This window comes from Narcine bancroftii, chromosome 2 (genome assembly GCF_036971445.1).
Source record: "Narcine bancroftii isolate sNarBan1 chromosome 2, sNarBan1.hap1, whole genome shotgun sequence".
Classification (NCBI taxonomy): domain Eukaryota; kingdom Metazoa; phylum Chordata; class Chondrichthyes; order Torpediniformes; family Narcinidae; genus Narcine; species Narcine bancroftii.
The window spans coordinates 360,595,888-360,608,734 of NC_091470.1; the positions used below are offsets into that span (position 1 = coordinate 360,595,888).

Consider the following 12,847-nt stretch of genomic DNA (forward strand, 5'->3'; position numbering starts at 1 on the left):
CAGCATATGCCTCACTAGCTGCTCTATAGTTAACTGAAGACCAGAAGGAGACTTCAAGGTCATTCACGCAAGTGCTTTAAAGATGCTGTGAAGGAAACCCTTGCTGCTGTGGCATCCAACCAAGAGAACCAGTAGCTGCGGCTGTTGACAGATCCCATTGGCAAGCCCTGTGCGATGAAGCTTACACCATTTTCGAAGACGAATGTTGCCAAAAGCTGGTGGAAGTCCATGACAGTAGCAGCCACAGTTATTACAAAATGAACTTCCAGTGCCCCCATTGCGCTAGACTTTTTGCTTCCAGACTGGGACTGCAAAGTCACCTTCGTGTCCACAGATGAACTGCACAACAACATGTCTTCTTTGATCCGAAGGACGACCAATAATAAAAAAATACTTTGCCCAAAATGAAGATGGATTAGTGTACACACTAAACAAAGGTTTTATGAACTCTTAGGGAATACAGCATGGAAACAGTCCCTTTAGCCCAGTCCACACACACATCAAGCACTAATTTTTAAACTAATCTCACTCAAATCCTTTTATTTTCATCATATCCCCATCAATTCCCATCAGGTACTATCATGCCTCTACACATTTTGGGAAATTTGCTGTAGCTTATTGATCTATCACAATAATAAGTGGTTTTCAAGTGATGTTCAACAAATATAGATTGTAATGGGATGCCATGTGTCAACTTTATAAAACATTAGTTAGGCCATACCTGGAGTATTGTGTGCATTTCTGGTTGCCATATTCATGGAAGGATGTGATTGTGATGGAGGTTACAGAGGAGATTCAACATGTTGTTTCCTGGATTGGAGCATTTCAGTTATGAGAGACTAGATAGCTGGGTTTGTTTTCTCTGGATTTATGGGAATGGCTTTCTTTAATGAGTTAGAATTTACCTGATGCTATGATTATTAACTGACACATTTTCCATTTCATTCCTAGCTTTCAATTTGAAGGCAGCTTCAAGCTACCTCCTGGGCAGGGACACACAGTAGCGGATTAACCAATAGACTGAGTAAGTTGAAGCCTCGGGGCCCAGAAGCACACCTCAGTGGAACTGTCTGAGGCTGGCTCTATGGACTCATCGGTGTCAAGGAAGTGGATAGGGCAAGAGTAAAAACACAAAATGCTAGAGCTGAGTTTCTGCAGCATTTTGTGTTTTTACTTCAACCACTGGGTGTATAGATTTTCCTGATTTACTATTGGACAGGGCAAGAGGTGTTTGGACAGGTGTAGTGTAGATAAAAGCTCATACTTGACTGGAAGGAGAACTAATGCTTTTATTAGCTTACAACACAGATAGGGTTCATGACAGTCTTCAGAGGGGTTCAGGGTTTAGGCAGGAAACCAGGGTTATATACGGGCCCTCGGGGGAGGAGCTGGGGGGGCGGGACCAGTCGTCAGTACAGGACACTTATAGTGTATCCTAGTTTACTACATTCACCCCTTCCTTCAGAATTAAGAGTCTGTAGATGAAAGAAGCCAGTAATGGAGACAGAAGAGAAATATTTACAATACTATTTAGATTCAGGCAGTCCGAGGGTCTGGAGATCCTGGTGGAGCACCTTAGCACCAGGGGGCCTTGGGCTCCTTGAGTCTCCTGGTCCACCTGTGATGGAAGGGTAGTGGGCTGGGACTCCCGTTCGATGATAGAGAGGGGTTCATTCTCCTCCTGAACCGGGTCCCCTGAGGCTCTGGGTGGGGGTGGGGAAAAAGAGGTAGGTAGCTCGTGGGGCTCCTGAGGCAACAGATCCTTGGTTCCAGTGGGTACCAGATCCCTGATGGAGTAGCACTGGTCACAGTGCAGAGTAGCGACTGAATTGAGTGGAGTGCAATGGGGAGGACAACCTGCCTGCGCGAGTGTGGAAGGCTCTCTTTGCTTCAGGGCAAGTTTGAAAGCCTTCTAGATTGTAGCGTTCTCTTTTTCAACCTGCTCATTCCCCCAGGGGTTGTAACTGGTAGTCCTGCTGGATATGATGCCCCTCACCAGCAGATACTGACACAGCTCATCGATCATGAAGGCTGAGCCCTGGTCACTATGAATATAGCCAGCATACCCAAATAGGGTGTCAATAGAGTCTGGGGCCTTCATAATGAACAAGGCGGACATGTCTGGGCACAGGATGGTAAACGGCAAGCGGGAATACTGTAATGTAGTAGATAATTTGATAAAATTAGAGTAGGTTACATACATACACACATTTTAAAACAGATCTTATTTGAAATTTTGAAGAATTCATATTCAGTGAACTTTAAAGAAACAATGGAGAATTTTATGCACATTTCACAAGTAGGTGCTAATTGATATGACATCATGAAATTAATAGACCATTGTCTTGGAGTAGACAAACTGGCTGTTAAAAAGTACTTACAGTGTGCTCACAAAAAGGCCACACCTGGGTTTTGTTTATCTAAGACAACAGCTTGACCAAGGAGAAGAACTCCTGTTGTTTGTTGAAGAAGGTGGGGTTTTTTTTTGCAAGTGAGAGAGTCACATGGGCTTTCTGTCAGTCTCAGTTGGAGAGAAAGAGAGACAAGTTAACAAGCACTCTCAGCTAGAGTGTGTGACACTGAAAAGAGACTGAACAGTGCAAGCCCAGAAGAGCTGGTTGGAAACAAAAGTTCCAGATCATGGCTGGAAATGCTATCTGTCTGATGTTTCTCTTGGAATAAGTGGAACAGAAAGGAACTCTGTGGTGGTAGCCTGAAGAAAGAGGTTACCATCTGGAAAACCCTGATGGGGCAAGTTTTATCAGCAAGACCTTGAGGTGACTAATGGTGGTACCTCAGTTGTGGAAATCCTAGAACAACAAATCTCTCCCTGCAAACCCTACAAGAACCATTTACCTTTCAAGCACCAAAGCCTGGTGAACTTTATACATGTTAAATTCTGTGCACAGTATAAGAATTGCCTGGATCCAGAGAACTTGGAAGGAGAAGTGAGGTTGAACTGTGAACCAAAGAACGTTTCTTAAATTTACACACACATTACATACACGTGCGCTTAGAATTAGAAGGGGGTTAATTTGGGTTAGTTAAATATAGAGATAAGTTAAAGTTTGATTCTGGTTTCATGTTTAAAGTTTATTAAAGGCAACTTTTGTTTTAAAAACGACTTGTCTTAGTGAATGTCTTTTGCTGCTGGGTTTTGGGGTCCTCTGGGCTCGTAACAGGTCAAGTAGAGAATGTATTTCTTTTAATTACTTGCCGAGTAGAATAAAACTCCACTCATGAGTATTTATTGTTATTATTCAATGGAAGATGCTAATATTAATAATTCATCCCAACATTGATCATTCCTTTTGCTGTTTTTATTCAACCAGATATTTTTAAACAAAATACTCACTGTTGCTCCAGAGAGTGATTTCTGTTTTCAAAGGTTTGATTAAAGATGGGGATAGGTCAATAAACTATATTTGGGGCACACACTTGTACAAACTTTGCTTTCTTGCCATTCATTCTAGTTATCATCCCGGCCATTGTATCAAACTCCAACACACTTTACAAGCTTGGCCTTGTATTTATTCCCAAACTGAACATCGAGTCCAATATTTTCATCACACTAAGTATGGCTGTAATTCTCTATTTTACTTGCCATTGCTTCAGCCTGTCTGTTACTAATCTCTTACATCCTTTTGGAAGCTCTATATTTTGTGATCCTTCCAGCTGGCCCCCATTATTTGTGAACTTCATTTCACATAAATTTGCTACCATATTCTACCCTGGACCAATTTTTTCCTACCGATGCAGATCTCTACAACTCTCTATCCTCAAATTCTATTTTGAGTTCAGTGAGCGCTGCTGCGCGAAGAATTCTGACGCAGTCCACAGACTGTACAACAGGCTTAAATGAGCTTGAACTTGTACATAGCAGATCTCAGTATACTCCTGGCTCCATGTGTCTGACTTTCCCCAAAGGGGCTGTCTCGCGTCTTTATACTGGCCAGTGATTGACAGCAGACAGGTGGGGCCAGCCTTCCAGGTTGCCTACCTGCAAATACAGTGGTTGCCCCCTGCAGTAGGCTGGTAGGAGTGTGGCCAGTGTAGTGGTTGTATCACCACAAGTTCCCCATTCCAACAATGTTTACAAGTAGATAATGCCTTCCATTACTTCCAAATGATCAAAACTAATGAACCATTTTACTGTGCATTCACCTTGGTAATGCAGAGAATATGACATGCAATTTGTGCAGTGCAAAGTCCCACCAATGGCAATGAAATAAATTACCTCTTTCATCCTTGAAAATTCTCTAAATACATCCAAGCTTCCTTTATTCCTTCATCTGGCCTCTTGCAAATATTCTCATCACTTTGCCACCAGTGGAAAACTGGCATGTAATATCATCAATATTTAAAACGTCAGATGGACTGCACTTGGAGCACTGTGTACGATTTTGGGTCACTCCATTACAGGAAGGATGTGCAGGCTTCGGAAAGGGTACAGGAGAGATTTTCCAGGACATCACTAGCAAAACCCTCCCCACCATTGAGAACATCCGCAGGGAACACTGCCATTGGAGAGCAGCAACAGTCATCAAGGATCCACACCTCCCAGCATATGCTCTGTGCCCGCTGCTACAATCAGGAAAGAGGTATATGTGCCACAGGACTCGCACCACCATGTTCAGGAACAGCTGCTTCCCCTCCACCTACAGAGTCCTTAACATTAGTTAAGGATTCTTACTTTTGTACTATATTGATTTTTTTTTTCTCTCTCAGTATTGCATTTGTTTACATTTCTTAATTTGTTTACATGTGAATATTAAGTCAGTTTTTTTTTAACACTACCAATAAGTGGTAATTCTCCCTCAGGAAATATAATCAGGTTTGTATGTGTCATTCTCCTCCTTAATCCCCTCCACCTTCCTCTCAGCCTCTAAGGCATCCATAAAAATCTGTCTCTTTCATTAATTATTTGGTCATCCCTCCTGTCTCTTTCTTTGCCATGAACCAATGTTTGTCTTCTTTGGCTTGGCTTCGCGGACGAAGATTTATGGAGGGGGTAAAAAGTCCACGTCAGCTGCAGGCTCGTTTGTGGCTGACAAGTCCGATGCGGGACAGGCAGACACGATTGCAGCGGTTGCAAGGGAAAATTGGTTGGTTGGGGTTGGGAGTTGGGTTTTTCCTCCTTTGCCTGCCTTTTGTCACCAATGGGATAGTTTCCATGACTAATTAACTGTTTTACAAATATACACTTCCGTGATGCATATGCTTCAGTAATATATGTGCTTCAGTAGATGAAGTAATTGCATTTTATATATGAAGGCTTACCACAGTAATTAGTTGTATTTCTGTAACAAAGAGTTAGTTTTCAGGTGCAGCAGGTCCAATGTTGGCCTTCATGGCCAAAGGGATTGAATTTAAGAGCAGGAAAGTTCTGCTAAAACTGTATGGGTTACTGGTAAAGCTACACCTGGAGTACTGCATACATGCAGTTCCAATCTCCATACTTGAGAGAAGATAAATTGACTTTGGAGGTAGTCCAAAGGAGGTTCACCGGGTTATTGTGGAAATGAATGGATTAGTTTATGAGGAGAGATTGATTTGCTTGGGAATTGGAATTTAGAAAGATGTAAGGGGATCTTATAGAAACATAAGCCACTTTCAGGTGCACGGACTCAGATAATGCACCGGCAGACGCAGCTGGGAGAAGATGCCTTTCTGTCACCTGAATGTGCCAGCTGATGGAGAGCCACATCCGAGCGAACGATGGCTCCTCAGGACTGTGGCCTAGACTCGCCCACGCGAGTCATTTGTAATGCGTCAAGGCTGAGAAGCCTCCTGAAGCCATCTCCCAAAAAGGATGGGTGAGAGACTGGAGACAAAATGGTAGCCGTTCTAAAGCCCATAAAGGAAAGCTGAGAACGACTAGATAGGAAGATAGGCGGGACAGATTTGGACGAGTTCGTTGAGAAATAAAAATATAAGCCCGACTCTGCACCCACCCTTCACCTAGAGGAAGTAACACTTAGGTGTTTTTTTGCCCTTGAACATCGAAGTGAGTCTAGCTCCAATTGGGTGCAGCCTGGGCTGTCGGCCCTCTTACTCCAGCCCAGAGCAGCAGCTTAGGCCTGAGGGGAAGTTTGAGACAAACCATACTCGGCTGACGAGGAGACTTTTCCTCTCGCCCCCCAGTACACGGCGCTTACTTACCATATACCAGGGAAAGTGGGTGAAATTGAGTATTTAATATCAGGATCATATTTCCCGTGTGCATGTGTTTTAACCTCTGTGGGAAAGCTGTGGCTGTTCCATCTTGTGTCCAGGTGTTCCGTGGGGAACAGTGACCCACTTGTATCCCCCACCCCCATCCCCTCCCCCTCCCCGCCCCTCAGATTTCAAACTTGCCTCCCAAAGGCAAGGAAAGCGGAAGGTTGAGTCTTCTGAAAAATTACAAATTTAATTCTGACAAACGATCGAGAAGCACCTAGCTCCTTTTAGGCGCAGAATGTATTATTGTGGACAGGTTTTTTTGTTTCAACTACACGTCCGCACTTCCATTAAGCACCTCCATTAAATACTAATGTGTTAAAATTAAAGCTTTAAAGTAATATTGCGTCTGCAGACTTTCTTGTTCAACTTACAAATATAGGTGTGCTGTGCGTAAAAAAAACCCCACAAAAACCTTGATTATCTATGATCTTTTAACAGTTCCACTGATATCGTTAACCTGCAGTATAATACAGGGCAGAGTTGATGGCTCACGACGTCATCAGCTCGCCCTCTGGCAGCCATTTCTGCTTTCAGATGCCACAGGGGATTCTCGGAGCCGGAGATTATACCTACAGGAGGAGGGTTAGGTAGGTGCTCCTCCTGGCCGGGTTCTCCACTTTCAGGTGGCCACCCAACAGCCGAATTGGAGTACAATAGAAGACTTTACAATCGGGTATTATGGCCACCTGAAAATGGCTATATATAATTATGATAGAAGTCATAGTTTCCACTGGTGGATGAGCTCAGGGTGTAGATTTAAGACAGGGATAGGGAGGAGTAAATTACCATGGTTAAAATAAAAACAATTCTGGATAAAATTGGGTCCAAGATGGCAGCATGGCAGCCGCCCACAGCGGCCTTTCTGGACCTGGTGCCACTGTAACTTTTTAAGTAAGGCACCATGCATAATTTTTAATTGGATAAAATGGACAGTAGAGCATCATGAGACATTGTTGCAATATGGAAATTTCCAAGCAATAACAAGCCTTTGGGAAGAAGCTGCAAAGCCTCAACTGCTGTGGGGACTGAGGTTCTGCTGTGGGCCATTTGAATTCTTTCATATACCCTTTGTTTTAAAAAGCGCAGCCCAGATATTTGAACACTGAAAGGACACAGTGACCCAGGGCCTGAATTCTGTATCCATTTATTTGGACAACATCCTTATTATCAGCCAGTCATGGCAGCAGCACCGGGCCTATCTCAACAGGTTGGTAATCACCCTAGCCAACTGCCAGTTTGGCCTAGCGTCAATTGATTTCCTCGGCCACCGCAACAACTTCAAGGCCATCTGCAAATTTCCAAGGCTCTCTACCATCAAGGGCCCTCAAGAGTTAGTTGGCATGATGAACTTTTACCATCATTTTGTAACTGCAGACAGTTATGTAGCTATTTTTCAAACTCTTGTCCAGACATCCCAAGGAACTGAAATGGGATGACGAGGCCACGGTCGTATTCAAGAATGCCAAAGGAGCACTGGAGAGAGTCACTATGCGTATGCACCCGCAGGTTGACGTGCCAACTGCTTTGAAAGTGGTTACAACAGGCGGAGTCCTGGAGCAGCTCATCAACGGCTTTCTTTAGTTGTCATTTGAGACCAGCACAGTGCCTTTGACAGGGAGCTCCTTCCCCTCTACTTGGCTATACAGAATTTCCGCTATTTCCTAGAGGGCAGAGAGTTCACAAGCAATTGATTTTTGCCTTCGCCAAGATGTCAGATCCATGGTTGGAATGACAGCAACAACTCTCCTACATTTCAGAGTTTACGACTATGATAAAGCACATCGCAGAGAAGAGCAATCTAGTCACCGATATGCCATCGCTTCTCGGAATAGACGACACGGCTTTGGTAGCAGTTCAGTAGGAAGATGAGGAAATGGTCACATATCGCACGACCATCTCAGGACTGAAATTGGAGGACATATACTTTGGTCCAGCAAATGCCTCCCTACTTTGTGATATATCCACTGGCCAACCGAAGCCCATTGTACCTGCTGCGTGGCAATGTCGGGTATTTGACACCATACAGTTTGGATGACAAGGCTCGTGGTGGACAAATTCATGTGGCACAGTCTGTTCAAGCAAGTCGACGCTTAGGCAAGGACATGCATCCAGTGCCAGACCTCGAAAGTTGAGCACCACACCAAAGCCCCACTACAGGTTTTTGCACCCATGCAGCACAGGTTTGATCATATCCACATGGATATCATCAGCCTGTTAACCCCATCCAGGGGCACTACTCACCTCTTCATGGTAATAGACAGGTTCATGAGATGGCCAGAGGTTGTCCTGCTCTCCAACACCTCCAACTCAGCTTGTGCAGACTACCCATGCATATCTCCTCTGACAGAGGAGCTTAGTTTACGTCCGGGTTATGGTCCACAATCGCACAGTTGCTGGGCACCCAGCTGCATCATCCCATGTCCAATGGCTTAATGGAACATTTTCACCATCATATGAAAATGGCTCTCATGGAACATCTTAAGGGATCAGATTGGGTAGATTGAACTGCCTTGGGTTCTTTTAGGTATCCATTCCACACTGAAGGAGGGTCTGGCTATGTCCTCCACAGAAATGGTGAACGGAGCTCCCCTAACAGTCCCAAGATTTCATACCAGCAGCAGGAATCTCCAACTTCAGTACTCACACACTTGAGGGAGAAGATGGGTACACTGGCACCTATTCCGACGACCCAGCATGGGTCTATGACTTCATACATTCTGGCTGAACTCAAGAACTGCCTTTACGTATTCCTGCACAGGGATGTGCACAGGACGCCATTGCAATGGCCATATGAAGGTCCTTTCAAAGTGGTAGGTAATGATGACTCCACGTTTGTTATAGACATTGGTGGCAAGCAAGAAATGGGTCTTGCTAGATCGCCTTGAGCTGGCACATGTGGACCTAGATCAGCCAGTACAGATGGCATGCTCCTGCACAGGGGGCACCTACCGGCTAATGCTACTCATGATAACAGGATTGGGTCATCAACTCTTCACTCCATTTCTTGGAGGGGGGCATGTCATGTGGCAGACTACGCCACTACTTACCTCACTGTAGCTTCGGAGTCGCAGGTCTCCGCAGGCCCAGGTGTTCCCAGGTGTTTCCTGGGAAATAAGGACGCAAAGGCTTCTGGGAGCCGCGACATTTCCAGGAATCACATGACATGGGGAGCACGTAAATCTCGTATATTTAAACAACTGGAAGGACACCATTAAACCCGTCAGCTGATCAGCTCATAGTGTCTCTTATGTTTTGTTGCTTCACCACTCGCTACAGTGGTGACTTGCCTCAATATATTAAATTTAATTATATTATAAGAGAGGTAATAAATACTCATAGTAATCTAAATGCAAAAAAAAATGACTTGTAAAAGTGCAGACAGTCCTTATGTGGTGTCGGTGCAGTCCGTAATTAGTGTAACAAGGGGAGGGTCAAGAGCCTGATCGTTGAAAAGAAAGTGATTTTGAAATTAGCAATGCTGACTTTCCTGAAGTCAGCAGTGAGAAGAGGTTGTAACCAGGGTGATGAGGGTCCTTGATGATGTTGGCTGCTTTCTTGAGGCAGCACATCACATAGATTCTGTAGTGGATGAGAGGCTGGAGCCTGTGATGGACCTGGATTTGTTTGCTTCCTTCTGCATTCATGAGTACTAGAATTCCCAAACAAGGCTGTCATGCGACCAAGCGGTTATACTTTCCATAGCACATCTGTAGATTCAATAGAGTATCCGACAACATGCCAAATCTTCTCAGAAATAAGGGATTGATGAGTCCCAAAATGGCGTCGCCTGTGTTTGGCAGTGGCTGTGAGGGGTTGCATACTCTAAGGGAGCAGCGGGCACCAATAATGGGGAGAACATCCCCCCCTCCCTATTGAGAAGCAATAGGATGGTGACCACAGTGATGGACCAACAAGGAGCTCTGTAGCTGTAGGACACACACAGACAGCGAGCTCATGGTGACGCGGGCGAGGAACCCACACAGGCTGCAGGTGACTTGAGGTCAAAGGAATAACCCCAGGCTGCAGGCTGTTGGACACTGGCTTATGACAACCAGGTATCCGAATAGGGATTTGAGAAGGTGCTGAGGGCAAAAAGGATCTTGGGTGCTGAAGTTTTCCTCATTAAGACAGAGGTTTGCATCTGGGTTCGGGTTACCAATACTGCGAACTGAACTGGTGTCTTTTGCGGCTGCAGAGGCTGCAGGAACACTGGAGGTGAGTCCAACGATATTCAGTAACTCTGGGGGACTCTCTTTTGCTTCTCTTTCTCAGACTGTAAAGGGCAGCAGACAATGCAAATCGCGAATCTTTGTTTGCCTTATGACAGACTAAAGACAATTTTGCGTAATATTATATTTCTATTTTATTACCTCCCAATAAAAAGTATCTAACCTGCAAATGGGTGCTTGGTTGTCAGTGAGGACCTGGTGGACTAATAGGAAAAAGAAACTGGTTTCTGGAAAAGGGATATGTGGCCATCTAGAGATGAGTTTTTCTACATGTTTCAGAGGTGAAGTGGAAATGATTGCTCTGACCTCAACAGTATTTTTCTAAGTCTGTGATCGCAATGAGTCAAAGACAATCAGGAAGAAAAGCTGGAGTCAGATCTATCAGAAAGGAAGAATGTCACCATTATTTGAGCTCAATCATTCTCCCTGTAGGAGCTCCTCATGGTAATGTTTGAGTCCTCATATTGTGGAAGTGGTAATATTTTCTGATATTTCCATGTGCTGATTCTCAGACAATCAAAAATTTCCACATGCAGCAAGATCTGGCATTCAGGTACAGATGGACTATTGATATTAATATAATAACAATATTAAATGACCATTGTTACAAGCCCAGAGGACCCCAAAACCCAGCAGCAATAGATATTCACCAAGACAAATGGTTACTTAAACATAAGTTGCTTTTAATTATCTTTAAACATGAAAACAGAATCAAACTTTAGCTTATCACTATTGACTTAACTAACCTAACTTAACCACCTTCTAATTCTATCCGCACATGTATGTAATGTATGTGAAAGTTCAGAAAAGTTCTTTGGTTAATAGTCCAATCTCACTTCTCATTTCTTCAGGTTCACTGGTTGCAGGCAATTCTTATACTGTGCACAAAACTTAACATTTATAAAGTTCAGCAGGTTTTGGTGCTTGAAAGGTAAATGGTTACTGCTCAATAAGGTTCTTGTCGGTTTTGAGAGAGAGATTTGTTGTTCCAGGACACCCATAACTGATCCCTTTTTAATCAGCCACTCGAGTGTCTTGCTGACGAAACTTGCCCACTCAGAGTTCTCCAGATGATAACCTCTTTCTTTCAGGTCACCACAGAGTGCCTTTTTGTTTCTCTTATTCCAAGTGAAACATTAGACAGCCAGTCCTCTCCTTTTGCATGATCCACAACGGCTTTGTCCAGACTGAACTAAGCACTCACAACCCATCTTCCAAATGGGGTTTTCCACAAGCTTGCCAGCTTGTCCTGTTCCAGTCCCAGTTGCTGCTGCTGACTGTAAAACAGTAGAACTAATCTCTGTCTCTGTCTGTCTCTGTCTGTCTGTCTGTCTGTCTGTCTCTCTCTCTCTCTCTCTCTCTCTCTCTCTCTCACACACACACACACACACACACACACACACACACACACACACACACACACACACACACACACACACAGATAAAGCCTGATTGATTCACTCTGCTTGCAAAACCACATGACCCTTCTCGAACAGCAAGTTCCACTCCAGACAGAATGCAGCTCCGACAAGCTCTTTCATCGGTTGCCTTTTTGTAAACAACAATCCATAAGTGAACTCTCCAAAGCTTTTGCAAAGACTGTTGACCCCTACATGTCTAGCATGAGCAGAGCTCCAGTATTTAAAATAAGATCTGTTTGTATGTGACCTATACTAAAAACCCTTCTCCAATTTATCTCCCAAAAACATATCTATATTCTGTCACACTTTCCCCCTTCAAAGGAATTTTAACTCGAGTTAAAATTCAGTTACAACTGCTTTCATTAAAATCACTAAAGAGATAGCAATACACAATATATAACATGTTATAATAAAGTAACCCAATGTTGAGAGTATTTCTATACATAATCAATTTTAACATCTTTTTTTTGTCATTTTTAAAAAAAAATTTAATTTTCACACTATGAACCATATTAACCAAAATACACACAAACATTTCCCTCTTGAATATACACAGTGTCATTTTCTCCCCTTTTCTCCCCTCCCTTTCCTCCCTCCTTCACCCCCCCCTCCCCACCCACTAAACGTTCAACATTTTTCTTTGGCTTGGCTTCGTGGACGAAGATTAATGGAGGGGTAATGTCCACGTCAGCTGCAGGCTCATTGGTGGCTGACAAGTCCGATGCGGGACAGGCAGACACGGTTGCAGTGGTTGCAAGGGAAAATTGGTTGGTTGGGGTTGGGTGTTGGGTTTTTCCTCCTTTGTCTTTTGTCAGTAAGGTGGGCTCTGCGGTCTTCTTCAAAGGAGGTTGCTGCCCATCGAACTGTGAGGCGCCAAGATGCACGGTTTGAGGCGATATCAGCCCACTGGCGGTGGTCAATGTGGCAGGCACCAAGAGATTTCTTCATCACACAATGAAAATAAACAAGAAAATT

At 44.0% G+C, this 12,847-nt stretch overlaps 1 long non-coding RNA gene across 1 annotated transcript in view; it reads left to right on the forward strand.

Moving 5' to 3' along the window:
* Positions 1 to 949: 949 nt before the first annotated feature.
* Positions 950 to 12,847, forward strand: part of LOC138752826 (uncharacterized) — a 74,487-nt gene continuing 62,589 nt past the window's right edge. Inside the window, exon 1 of the long non-coding RNA XR_011350978.1 lies at positions 950 to 1,024. This is a non-coding gene — a long non-coding RNA (uncharacterized lncRNA). The remainder of the gene's footprint in view (positions 1,025 to 12,847) is intronic.